This window comes from Leucopleurus acutus (genome assembly GCF_964270905.1).
Source record: "Leucopleurus acutus genome assembly, chromosome: 11".
Taxonomy (NCBI): domain Eukaryota; kingdom Metazoa; phylum Chordata; class Mammalia; order Artiodactyla; family Delphinidae; genus Leucopleurus; species Leucopleurus acutus.
In genome coordinates, this window is record NC_139152.1 from 94229445 (window position 1) to 94244480 (window position 15036).

A 15036-nucleotide genomic window follows, 5' to 3' on the forward strand; every position below is an offset into this window, starting at 1 on the left:
AAATACCAAAACAATCAGTTAAGAAAGTGGAAAGTGTTGCTGGGGAATGGGAAAGGGGGTCCGGAGGAGTGCAATTTTTTGTAACAAGCTTTGTAGAACTATTAATTAGTTAATTTAATAAGCCTTATATTATGCTTTGCATTAGTTAATTCAATCAGTTAATTTAAGGTGCCTTATATATTACTTTGCATCACGCACTGTTCTAAGTGCTTTCTTTACAAATGTTAACCAATTTAATCCTCATAACAACCTCATGCTATACATAATATTATCATCCCCATTCTACAGATAAAAAAACTGAGATGCAGAGAAGTTAAATGATTATCAAGCTTACACAGCTAGTAGGTCGTGGAGCTAGGATTAGCCAGGTGGTCTGGCCTCAGGTGGTCTGGCCCCAGAGTTGCCTCTCTATTTGATTCTTAAAGGATGAATATGTATTACTTTAATTAAAATAAAAACAAAAATTTTAAAAGTGTGATTTTTAAGAGGCTTTATTCCTAACTTTGAGTATAGACAGACAAAGTTCTAAAATGTAATAAGTTGTTTTTTTCTATAAGCAATTAACTGGAGCAGAATGCTAAACACACATTAGCTAATCATTAATCCCCTCATCAAGAATTTGCTGAATCCTGGGAATTCCCCGATGGTCCGGTGCTTAGGACTCTGCACTCTCACTGCCAGGGGCCCAGGTTCGATGCCTGGTCGGGGAACTAAGATCCCACAAGCTGCATGACATGGCCAAAAAAAAAGAATTTGCTGAATCCCTACTATGTGCCAGCCACAGGAACAGGTGCAGGAGACTCAATGCTTAATGATAAAAGGCCCTTGGGAGACTTACAGTACAGAGAGGGAGACAGACAACTCCATGACTACAGTAGGACATATTTGGTGGAGTACAAAATAGGCAGTCACTAGGGCAGTCTGGGGAGATCTCCTGGAAGTGACAACATCTGAGTGGGCTTTAAGGGTCAGATAGGATCTAGCCAGATGAAAAAGTGGCCAAAGTATGTTCAAGGAAGAGGAAAGAGCAGTGAATACTTGTTAAAATGAACTGAATTGGTTGTTTCCTCTTCCATTCTAAATTCTAAAATGGATGTCAAAAACAATAGTATTAAAAGCCCCTCTTAACCTGGAGATTCCATAGCCTAAACCAATGGGGTGCAAACCATGCTGCTATACTCCAATATCAGTGACTGTTTCTCTAATCAAAGGAAAAAATGAATTGATAAAACTTTCTTTATATTAAGTTTACCTCTTTTTTAATCTTTATTTATGTATTATTTATTTATTTTGGCTGCGCCGGGTCTTAGTTGTGGCATGCGAACTTAATACTTGCGGCATGCAAACTTATTAGTTGCAGCATGCAAACCCTTAGTTGTGGCATGCATGTGGGATCTAGTGCCCCGACCAGGGATCAAACCCCAGCCCCCTGCACTGGGGGCGCGGAGTCTTACGCACTGGACCACCAGGGAAGTCCCAAGTTCACCTCTTAAGCCTTGTTAGGCTGTAGCCCAGGCCCTGGAGTCTGACTACTGGTTTCAAATCCTGGCTCCACTGCTTACCAAACGTGAGCACCTGAGCCAGTCACGAACCTCCCTAAGCCTCAGTTTCCTCAGTTGTAAAATGAGGATAACAACATCCCATATCTCACAGAAGTGCTGTGAGAATTAAATAATACACGTATCATGCTTAGGAGAGAACAAGGACCTGGCAAACACAACTACGTTGCGTACTCAAGGTGATAAAAACAAATGAGTAAGTAAAACTTATAAATAAGAGAAAAGTTAGTTGTGATTTCTTAACATATTATGTGTTATGTTATTTTAAGATAACTTGGCAGCTATCTAAAGATTCATATTTTATCTTAGTCAATAGTCCTTTATTACCAAAATAATTTGGTAATATTTTTATAGGTTTCTGCAAAGAGCACCATGACTTCTAGTTGTCCTGTCCCCGACAGATGGGAAAATCAAGGCTCTGAACTCAGGAAAATGCCGAGTATGTCAGCATCTGATCCTTTACCCTTCGGTGCATGTGCACTTGAAGCTGGCTTCATCCTCTATTCTAGCGCAGAAACGATGTGAAACAACTGCTGGATGCTTTCTCAAAAATGGGTCTGCCCCAAACCTCCCAGTCCAGAATGTTCCAATGTAGTTCCTTGCACTGCTTTGGGCTCAGCAAGTTTTCATGGTATGGAAGGTCTGAGAGCTTTCAGGAGAAGCGCTGAACCCTGATCTTCTGTGTGTGTGTCAGGGAAAGCTTCCTGGAGGAGTCATTATTTGCACTGACTTTGAAGAAGCAGGAGGAGCTGGCTGGGGAAGGAGGCCAGGGGTAGGAGGGGAAATTTTCCTGCAGAGGAAGAAGCTTGTGCCAAGCATGGCCTGGGGGCTGGAAGAACTTGGCCTCTTAATGCAGCTGCAGGGGCTCAATGTGGCTTGAAAGGTGGTTGGGAGTGGTGGGTGAAGACAGAGGAGAGAGGGGAGGTGGGCAGGGCCACCTCATGAAGGCCTCGAGTCTAAGAGTTTGGATTTTATCCCTAGGATCCTTAGGGGTTGAGAAGAAACTGCAGGTTTTAAGCAAAGGAGTAGCCTGATGAGATATGGATTTTTGAAAGAGACCCATGGGGCCTTAACTCAAGTGAGTCTTAGTTGCCTCCTTTGAAAAACAAGAAAAATAGGGGGACTTTCCTATTTTTGGTTAAGAATCTGCCTTCCAATGCAGGGAACGCGGGTTCGACCCCTGGTCGGGGAACTAGGATCCCACATACCACGGGGCAACTAAGCCCACGTGCCACAACTACTGACCCCCTGCACCACAACTACAGAGCCCATGTGCTCTGGAGCCCACCTGCACAACTAGAGAGCCCATGCGCCACAATGAAAGATCCCGTGTGCCGCAACTAAGGCCCCACGCAGCCAAATATAAATAAATATTAAAAAAAAAAAACAAGAAAAATAAAATTTACCTCACAGGACTGTTCTGAGACTTCAATAAGATAACCGATGGAATATGCCTATCACAGCGCCAGGGAAATCTTCCCTTCAATTTCCCTTCCAGTGTTTGTAACAGGAAGAGCAGGTCTGCTCCTCCTCAGGCTCCTAAAGGTCTGGGGTCACCAGTCCTTAATGATCTCTGAAAGAGGTGTCTAGGGGGACATTTTCGGACACAGGCTGTGCCCCATCTGAATGTGAAACTTTTAGACTTTGGAGGCTCTTCCCTATGAATAAGAACTTGTATATTTTCTGGAACTTCGACATTTCAGTCCCCCATGATGGGTAAGCACAGGGTAAGGACTGCCCTAAGAGATGAGAACCCAGCTGGTCCAGGGCTTAGAAGACCAGGGAGTCTTTCTGGGCTGGGCCAGACCAGTGCTCTCAAGCATGCTCGAAGGCTTCCTGGATTAAGGAATGTAAGAAGCTTATGAAAATAATGTATTGCCTATTAATTATTGACAAGTTCTATGCCAGACTCTTTATATGGGTTAGCTTGTTTACACATTAACAAACTTCCACATTTATTATGGCCAAGGAAACACGCCTGGAGAATTTAGGTAACTTAACTGGAAGTCGCAGAGGGGGCAGGGCAGTCACAGAGCGGGCAGGGCAAACCCCAGATCTTTTTAGAGTCAAAGCTCCTTCTACTGCTTCATCTTCTCCTGTGGGGGAAACTAAAAGGTAACTCCCTTACCTGGTTAATTGTTACCTGGGGTTCATCCAGAGTAGTCATCCCCGCCCATAGATGGATCCACAATGGATCCATTATAGGAGAAGATATTGGAACTTCTATTTATATATTTTTATCTCATTCTTTTCAATTTCTATTTTCTGTATGTATTGTATTATAGTATACATATTATATTAGCATAGAACTATATATATTATTACTGAATAATTAATATATTATTAGGGGCTGAGTTCTCATAAATGTTGTACTAAGAAAGATACAAGATCAAGAAAGCTTGTGGACTACTGATCCAGTGGTATAGTCAGGGTTTCACATAGAGGTAAATGTTTGCCCGAGACTTTGCAAATCCCTCAAAGTACATACATACTCCCTTCATGGAGACCACCATCAGCCATCAGGACTTTAAAAATCCAAATATGGCCACGTGGTTCCCTGTTTAATATCCTTCGTGGCTCCCCACGACTTAGAAAATAAAATCCCTTCATGATTTGTCCAGGAATCTTCTCCAGGCTCACCTCTCCTGGAGCCCCTCACACACTTTCTTGACCTCCTGCCACATTACTTCCTGCCTCTGAGCCTTTGCCTCTGCTGCTCCATCTACTGAGAATGCCAACCCCTTGCCTCATCCACCTCCTCCTGCCTTACAAACACCTTATGTTTTCCAGACTCAGGTCAAGGGACACCACTTCTATAAAATGTGTCTGCATGGCTCCCAGGCCATTGCATTCTTTGTCTCCTTTGTCTAACAGCACTTCTGGAACTTATGGTATTTATTTGTTGATATATCTGCCTTCTCTCTATCAGACTGTGAGCCCCTTGAGAATAGGGACTGTGTCTTATCTACTGTTATTTACCCAGGGTCTGCTGCAGGGAACTTTTGAAACCTCTCCAAATCTGGGCTTGTTGCTGTATAAAATGCACTGGATAATCTCTACCTCATAGGACTGTTATGAAGGTTAAAATGAGGTCATGTTTGTATAGTGTTTACCTTAGTGCTTGGTACAGAGTGAACAGTTAGTTAATGGTAGCCATGATTATTATATTATAATTTAATATTGTTAGCACGACTAAAAGTAGTGACCTAAGCAAAAATCTCCCCACTCCTGCTTTTCACTCAGCCTAGGAAAAACTATAGTGGAATCCTTCCCCTATCCTGGGAATAGTTATTTCTATTTCTCAGCGTTTGGCCACAATTTTCTTTTTCTCCTGTTGTTGTTCTACCTGGTAGCAGAAATATCAGAGATTTTGTAGGGACTTCCTCGTTCCAGGGAATGGAATTCATCAGGGCTTGATGGTGAGAAGGAAGAGTAGTTCAACTTCTGTTTCCATTCGCTTTCCCTCTCCTCTTTTTCCTTCCTGTGGGGGAAACAAAAAAGACATCAACAAAAATTGGCTCAAAAATTCAGTGCGATTTCTTCAAAGGTTTCAGTAGAATCTTGATAGGTATTGAAAGAAAAAGTTTACAAAACAGTCAGTAACATTGGCAATAGCAAATAACTGAAGCAGAGTTCTGAACACACTGCAACGACTCCCTCATTCATCTTCTAAGTATTGACTGAGGACCTGTTGGGTGCCAGGCCCTGCACTAGGCCCTGGGAAAAAAAGGTCATCTAGGGCAGTATTCCTGACCTTAAGGACAAACCTCAATCTAGGGAGATGGACAAGCAAATTTATAACTAGAGTAGGCTATGTTCTCTGGCATGTGATCAGGAAAGCACAAGACAATACCCTGAGAAGGCAAGTCAGGGAAGACTTCCTGGAGGTGATGCCTGAACTGGGTTTTAAGGGTTAGTGAGGGGTTAGCTAGATTAAGAAGTAGTCGAAAGGGTAGGGGAGGGACAGACTGGGAGTTTGGGGTTAGCAAATGCAAACTATTATATAAAATGGGTAAACAACAAGGTCCTACTGTATAGGACAGGGAATTACATTCAATATCCCAAGATAAACCATAATGGAAAAGAATATAAAAAAGAATGTATATTTATGTATAACTGAATCACTTTGCTGTACAACAAAAATTAACACAACATTGTAAATCAACTATACTTCAATTAAAAAAAAGAAGTAGTTGAAGGATAGTCAAGTCTGAGGGAATGGCAATAATATTGGTGAATTAAAATAGTTGGCTTTTTGTATTTCTGAGAATCTAATATGGATATCAGAAAGACTGCTAATGAGTGACCATTGAACTTATAGTATTCCATGGCTCAAACAGGTGGGCCTCAAGCTAAACTCCTAGTATAAAAAAAATGTGGTCTTTTTCTGGTTTGAAGGAAAATTTCGACTAGAAGGTTTAAGACTGAAAGTTTTCCTTGGCTAAATTTCTTAACTCATTAAGCTTTGGTTTCTTCATCTCTGAAATGGAGAGTATAACACCATCTATCTGTGATACAGATGGTTAGTTAACAACCCATCATCCACTCTCCTCTTTTACTTTAGCAATGGAGCCAGATTTAAAAAAACAACCCGTCACACATTTCCCAGGCTCCTTTGAAACTAACATCACCATGTGACTAATATCTGGCCCTTGAAATAAACTGGTACTGTTATATGGTATTTCCAGGGAGGTTATTAAAAAGGGAGAGGGTAATAGGAATTGACTACACATGGGCATGAGGGAACTTTCTGGGGTGATAAAAAATTCTAAAGCTAGATTGTAGTAATTGTTGCAAATCTCTGTAAATTTACTAAAAGTCATTGAATTTTGTACCCTTAAAGTGGGCAAATCTTACGGGAAATTGTACCTCATTAATATTATAAATATTAATTATAATATTTACAATTATAAATATTAACAATTATTATTTTAATAAAAGAACATTTTAAATGTTTTTAAAACAATATTTTATTAAAAAGAAAGAAATTGCTGTAGCCATGTAGTCACATTCTAGCAATGAGACATAAGTGGAAATGTTGTTTGGGACTTCTGGAAGTGCTCCTTAAAAGAGAATGTGGTTATAGATTAAAAGTAAATGAATGCAGAAAAATATACTGTGCTAACACTGATCAAAAGAAAGCAAGAGTAGCTATGCTAATTTCAGACAGAGCAGCCTCGAAAGCAAGAAAAGTTATCAGGGATAAGGAAGGGCATTATATAACAATAAAGGGGTCAGTTCTCCAAAAAGACATAACAATTCTTAACGTGTATGATCCTAACAAAAGAGCATCAAACTACATAAGGCAAAAAGTAATTGAATAACAAGGACAAATAGATGACTCCACTATCATTGTTAGAGACCTCAACACCCCTCTAATCAGAAATGGACAGATCCAGCAGGCAGAAAGTCAGCAATGACATAGTTGAACTCAACAATACCAACAATCAAATGGATGTAATTGACATCTGTAGACTACATCACCCCAAAACAGCAGAATACACATTCTCCACAAGCTCACATGTAACATTCCCCAAGACAGACCAAATTCTGGGCCAAAAAATATACCTTAACAGATTTAAAATAAGAGAAATCACATTATGCCTGCTCTCAGACCAAAATGGAATCAAACTAGAAAATCAGTAACAGAGATAGAGCTGGAAAATCCCAAAATACTTGGAGATTAAACAGCATACTACTAAATAACACATAGGTCAAAGAAGAAATTTCAAGAGAAATTTCAAAATATTTTGAACTAAATGAAAATGAGAATACAACTTATCAAAACTTGTGGGATTCTGGAAATGCTCCTTGAAAGAGAATGTGGCTGCTGAGTGTGCTGAAAGCAGTGCTTAGAGGGAAAATTATAGCATTATATGCATATATTAGAAAAGAAGAAAGATCTGAAATCAATCATCTAAAGTTTCCACCTTAGGAAACCAGAAAAAGAACAAATTAAATTCAAAGTAAGCAAAAGAAAAGAAATAATAAAAATTAGAGCAGAAGTCAATGAACTTGAAAACAGGAAATCAGTAGAGAAAATCAACAAAACCAAAATCTGGTTCTTTGAAAATATCAATAAAACTGATAAGCCTCTAGCCTGGCTAACTAAGAAAACAAGAGAGAGGACACAAATTACTAATATCAGAATCATGAACATTAAAAAGATAATAAAGCAGTACTATAAACAACTGGTCCATGAAATGGACCAGTTCCTTTTTTTTTCCAGCCTCACTGTGCGGTTTGCAGGATCTTAGTTCCCCGTCCAGGGATTGAACACGGGCCCTGGCACTAAAAGCACTGAGTCCTAATCACTGGACTGCCAGGGAATTCCTGGACTAATTCCTTGAAAGACACAATATGCCAATAGTCACACAAGAAGATATAGACCATATGAATAGAACTATATATATATTAAATAAATTGAATAAAAAATTAATAACCTTCAGAAACAGAAAGTACCAGGCTCAGATGGATTCCCTGGTGAATTCTATCAAACATTTAAGGAAGAAATTATACCAATTATCTACAATCTCTTTCAGAGGATAGAAGCAGAGGGAATACTTCTTAACTCATTCTACCAGTCAAGAATTACCCTAATACCAAAACCAGACAAAGATGTTACAGGAAAAGAAAACTATAGACCAATATCTCTCATGAACATAGATGCAAACATCCTCAACAAAATATAAGCCAGTCAATCCAACAATGTATAAAAATAATTCTAGGGCTTCCCTGGTGGCGCAGTGGTTGAGAGTCCGCCTGCCGATGCAGGGGACACGGGTTCGTGCCCCGGTCCGGGAAGATCCCACATGCCGCGGAGCGGCTGGGCCCATGAGCCATGGCCGCTGAGCCTGCGCGTCCGGAGCCTGTGCTCCGCAACGGGAGAGGCCACAACAGTGAGAGGCCCGCGTACCGCAAAAAAAAAAAAAAAAATTATAGACTGTGACCAAGTGAAATTTGTCCCACGTATGCAAGGCCAGTTCAGCATTTAAAAATCAATTAATATAATCTGACACATCAACAGGCTAAAGAAGAAAAATCACATGATCATATCAATAGATGCAGAAAAAGCACTATAAAAATCCAATACCGATTCATGATAAAAACTCAGCAAACTAGGAATAGGGGGAACTATTGCAACTTGATAAAGAATATCACAAAAATATGCAGCTAACATCATACTTAATGGTGAGAAACTTGAAGCTTTCCCACTAAGATCAGGAACAAGGCAACCAGGCCCCTCTCACCACTGATTTTCAACACTGTACTGGAAGTTCTAGCTAATGCAAAAATACAATACAATACAGTAAAACGTATACAGATTGAGAAGGAAGAAATAAAACTGTCTTTGTTCACAGACGACATGATCATCTATGTAGAAAATCCAAAAGAATTGACGAAAAACTTCCTGGAACTAGTAAGTGGTTATGGCATACTTGCAGGATACAAAGTTAATATAAAAAAGTCAGTCGTGGGCTTCCCTGGTGGCGCAGTGGTTGAGAGTCCGCCTGCCGATGTGGAGGACACGGGTTCGTGCCCCGGTCCGGGAAGATCCCACATGCCGCAGAGTGGCTAGGCCCGTGAGCCATGGCCGCTGAGCCTGCACGTCCGGAGCCTGTGCTCCGCAACGGGAGAGGCCACAACAGTGAGAGACCCGCGTACCGCAAAAAAAAAAAAAGTCAATCGTGGGAATTCCCTGGCAGTCCGTGCTTTCACTGTCGAAGGCCTGGGTTCAATCCCTGGTCGGGGAACTAAGATCCCAAAGCTGTGCGGTGCGGCACCCCAAAAAATAAAAATAAAATAAAAATTTTAAAAGTCAGTCTCTTTCCTATTGATATATATCAGCAATGAGCAAGTGGAATTTGAAATTAAAAATACAATACCATTTACATTAATACCCCAAAAATGAAACACTTAGGTATAAATCTAACAAAATATGTATAAGATCTGTATGAGGAGAATTACTAAAGCTCTGATGAAAGAAATCAATAAGAACTAAATAAGTGGAGAGATATTCCAAGTTCATGGATAGAAAGACAATAATGTTAAGATGTCAGTTCTTCCCAACTCGATCTGTAGATTCAATGCAGCCCTAATCAAAATCCCATCAAGTTATTTTGTGGATATCGACAAACTGATTTGTAAAGTTTATAGGGATAGGTAAAAGACCTAGCATAGACAACACAATATTGAAGGGGAAAAACAACACTGGTGAACTGACACTATCTGACTTTAAGAATTACTATAAAGCTACAGTAATTAAAACAGTGCGATATCAGTGAAAGGACAGACAAAGAGATCAATGGAACAGAATAGAGAGCCCAAAAAGAGACCATATAAGTATAATCAACTGATCTTTGACAAAGGGGCAAAGGCAATACAATGGAGCAAAGACAGTCTTTCCAACAAAAGGTGCTAAAACAACTGGACATACACGTGCAAAAAAAAAAAAAAAAGAATCTAGACAGAGACCTTACATCTTTCATAAAAATTAACTCAAAAATGGAGCATACACATTTTGAGCAAAACTCAAAAAAAAGCAAAACTATAAAACTCCTAGAAGGTAACATAGGAGAAAATCTAAATGACCTTGGGGTTGGTGATGACCTTTTAGATATAACATCAAAGGCTTGATGCATGAAAGAAAGAATTGATAAACTGGACCTTATTAAAATTAAAAACTTCTGGTCTGCAAAAGATAATGTGAAGAGAATGAGAAGACAAGCCATGAACTGGAAGGAAATATTTGCAAAAGACACACTTGATAAAAGATCGTTTTCCAAAATATACAAATAACTCTTAAAACTCAGTGATAAGAAAATTAAAAACTTGATTTAAAAATGGGCCAAAGGGACTTCCCTGGTAGCGCAGTGGTTAAGAATCCACCTGCCAATGCAGGGGATACGGGTTCAATCCCTGGTCTGGGAAGATCCCACATGCTGCGGAGCAACTAAGCCTGTGAGCCACAACTGCTGAGGCTGCGCTCTGGAGCCCAAGAGTCACAACTACTGAGCCCACGCGCCACAACTACTGAGCCCACGTGCCGGAACTACTGAAGCCTGCGCGCTGTGACTACTGAAGCCTGAGCGCCTATAGCCCGTGCTCCGCAACAAGAGAAGCCACCACAATGAGAAGCCCCCAAAGATCTTAACAGATACCTCACCAAAGAAGATATACAGACTGCAAATAAGCGTATGAAAACATGCTCCACATCACGTCATCATGGAAATGCAAATTAAAACAACAGTGAGATACCACTACACACCTATTATGGCCAAAATCCAGAACACTGATAACACTAAATGTGGAGCAAGAGGAACTCCCATTCATTGCTGGTGGGAATGCAAAATGGTACATCCACTTTAGAAGACAGTTTGATAGTTTCTTACAAAACTAAACACACTCTTACCAAAGGATCCAGCAATCACACTCGTTAGTATCTACCCAAAGAGTTGAAAACTTACATCCACACAAAACCCTGCACATGAATATTTATAGCAGCTTTATTCATACTCGCCAAAACTTGGAAGCAACCAAGACATCCTTCAGTAGGTGAACAGATAAACTATGGTACCTCCAGATAATGTAATATTATTTAGTCCTAAAAAGAAATGGGCTACCAAGCTATGAAAGGACATGGAGGAACCTAAAATGCATATTACCAAGTGAAAGAAGCCAATCTGAAAAGGCTGTATTCTGTATGATTCCATCTATATGATATTCTGGAAAAGGCAAAACTATGGAGACAATAAACAGATCAGTGGTTGTCAGGGTTTTGATGAAGGGAGGGACGAATAAGAGTAGCACAGAGGATTTTTAGGGCAGTGAAAATACTCTGTATGATACTATAATGATAGATACATGTCATTATACATTTGTCTTAACTCATAGGATGTATAACACCAAGGGTGAACTCTAACATAAACTATGGACTTTGAGTGATTATGATGTGTCACTGTGGGTTCATCAGTTGTAACAAATATACCACTCTGGTGGGGAAAGTCCATAATGGGGGTGGCTCTGCAACGTGGTGGGGCAAGAGTGCATGGGAAACATCTGTACCTTACTCTTAATTTTCCTGTGAACCTAAAACTCCTCTAAAAATACATTTAAAGAAAGAGAGAGAGAGGGACCGAGAGACAGAGATTGAGAATGACATTAGCCCCCTTCTTCCTTTCCTTCTTATAGTATCTGGTCTGGAAAACAGACAGGTTGCCTGGAACTCCAGCAGCCGTCTTGGTGGAACACGGAAGTCCCAGAGGAAGGATACCAAGGGCTAGGATGGTGGAACCTGGCTCCCTGAAGCCCGTGAAACACCGTATCAGGCTATATCATCTACCTTCAGACTTCTTTTATATGTGAGAATCAACCTTTGGGCCATTGTTGTTTCTAATTTTTCTGTTATATGTGACTAAATAAAATCCTAATTTGTATATTACATCAAAGAATTGTTCTGAGAGTCAAATGAAAATTGGAAGTTTTTCTTGTGCTTTTGTTTTTCTTTCTGGGGAAATTAAAATAAAGAGGCTACAGTCTTGGGCATAGTAGATTAGTAGAAAATAAAAATAGTTAAGCGGAAGTTGGCTCTACCAAATGCAGGATCTTTACCCCCCTTTCCTTTCCTCTGTTTCCAGAATGCCATTAGCCAGGCATATGTCCCACAGGCAAATGATTGGAGGATTCTTCTCCTAAGAAACTGAATGGCTGATATTGGAGAGTCTCTCAAATGAGAAAGCTGGCTTGCTTCCTGATCATGAAAAAAAAGAGAGCCAACCAACTGAGAAGCCATGACCACTGATACCAACTTCCACTGTCAGCTTTTTAGAGCTTCACCCCTAAGTCTAAAGACAGCCCAGGGGACTTCCCTGGTAGTCCAATGGCTAAGACTGCGCTCCCAGTGCAGGGGGCCGAGGTTCCATCCCTGGTCAGGGAACTAGATCCCACATGCTGCAACTAAGAGTGAACCTAAAACTAAGAGTTCTCATGCCACAATTAAAGATCCCGCATGCCGCAACTAAAAAAAAAAAAAAAAAAGATTCCCACGTGCCGCAACTAAGACCCAGCGCAGCCAAATAAATGATGAGAGTTCAAAGGTGAGAGTTCAAAACAAGAAAACAGTCAAAAAATGTAAAAAGGTACCCAAGAAAAGGAACCCACAGAAATAATATGGGGGTCAGAAACTTTAAAAATAAAGATTAATGTTCTCAGTAATAGATGAAAATATTGCACCCATGAAAAAGTATAGAATGCTATGAGAAAGGAACAACCAAAATATAAGACCTCACTCTAGGAAATTAATACTACAGTAGAATTCTAAAAATTAAAAGAAGTCATTGGAGGATAAAATGTAGAGACTCCTCTCGAAAGTAGGACAGAAATTCACACAGATGCCAAGAGGAGAATAAAAATAAGAAAATTAGAGAATCAGTCCAGGAGGTATAACAACTGAGTATAACAGCTCCAGAAAAACAGAGCTAAGAAAATAAAGGGAAGAAAATTACCAAAGAAATAATAAAAGAAAAATTCTCAGAATTGAAGGACACTACTCTCCAGTTTGAGAAGGCTTCCCAATCCCAATGAAACATATTAAGAAAAAGAGTCATACCAAGGCACATGATTGTGAAACATCAGAATAACAGGGAGAAAGACAATATCTTAAAAACTCCCATGGGGGTTGGGGGTGGGGAGGGTGGAGGTGACATACAAGACCATAGGAATCAGAACGGCATCAAATTTTTCAACAGCCAAACTAGAAAGTAGGAAAAAAAATGTTTTCAAATTCCTGTGGAATATTGACTTTGAACTTAGAATTTTATTCCCAGCAAAACATTTGTCAAATATTAATCAAGAGCAAAGTCATTTTGGACATGTAAAGACTAAAAAAGCTTTCTACGTACCTTTCCCTTGAGAGTTACTAGAAGATGTGCTCCAGCAAAATGAGTAAACAAGAAAGAGAAAGACATGTGACCTGGGAGACTCCAACAAAGTGAAGTTGACTAAGGGAAGCCCTAGGATAATGGTGAAAAGAAGCCCCAAAATGATAACTGAGAGCAGACCTTGAGCACACCAGTCCAGACTGGAGGAGGATGAGGGCCTGAGAAGGAGAACTCCAAGATTAAAAAAATGAAGAAGAAATTATCAGAATATATTCTCACTTTCAGGATCTTCTGCCACAACTTTTTCTTAACCTTAGGAGTCTACATCTGCTTGCAGTGGAGAGAAAAAGGACAAGCAGCTAACTGCATCTGTCCTGGTTATGATCACGTTACCTAACAGAATATATTAATATGATATACACAGAATATATATGGTACATTTGAGAATATGGAAAATGATGCTGCTTGGTTTTTGATAGCTTTTAACAATCTGGAAAACCTTATCAACAGATAACGTCTAAAAGGAAATCAAGAAATGCATATGTAAGCATGTTATTTAGAATAATGGATATAAATTCCAGAATAGAAAATTATAATTTCTGTAGACTCTTGGATGCCTATGTACTACAGGATGGTAGAATCTAGAAGGTGGCATGTGAGACCCTCTGATGCCCCTCATTGCCTCAACTCTCCCTCACTCTCTAATCAGCCAGACCCAATTGCAGTCTGGCAACTTTTAGCTCTGCAAATTGGCTTGAACATCTCTCTGCCTAGAGTTCCAGCCCATTCTTCCCCTCCCCCCTTGACTAGCAAATATAAAGAACTGACTGCTCCCTACTCTGTTCTCTTTTGAAGTCCTCTCTCAGGACCTATGCAATTTGTTGCATGTTATCTATTTCCATATCTTTTTCCTTCTTCTATACTATGAGCCCTTGAGGGCAAGAACTTTAACTTATTTCTTTGTATCCTTAGTGCCTGGCATAGTAGGTCTTCAGTCAATGTTTACTTGGCTTCTCTGTGCCTCAGTTTTCTATTCAGTAAAATGGGTGTTATGCTATCTAATGGGGTTTTGTTGAGATACAAATAAACTGCGCATGTTGTTTTTGTCTGATGGCATCTCACCAATTGTACCCCATGTCACTGACTTTGCCTTGTTCTCTCAGGCTGCAGGGACGGTCAGGTCTGGCTAGTAATAGCACTGCTTCTTCCTGAACACAGTGTTGGTTCAGAAGGGATGTGTGGAACCATGAACCAAGCAGAGCCATTGAAACCGAGAAGGGCCCTGTGGGGCTCCTGGACACAAAAGCCTTTTTGTCCCCTCTTTCTTGTAGGCAAGACTCCAGCCTCCATGACTTTCCCTGAGTTCCAAAGGTCAGAAGAGCAGACAAGAAACCAGCTGAGGCAAGACTAAAGGGACCAGAGAAGCTCATCAAGATTAGGAGACCTGAGATGAGATTAAGGGAGTGCAGGCCCTGCACACACCCTAATCTTGTCAGCAACCCTGCCCTTGAACTACTGCTATAAAACTCCTCATCAAATCCTCCCGGGTTGGGACACACAGTTTCGAGGGCAGGAGCCCTCTGTGTCCTCCTTTGCCT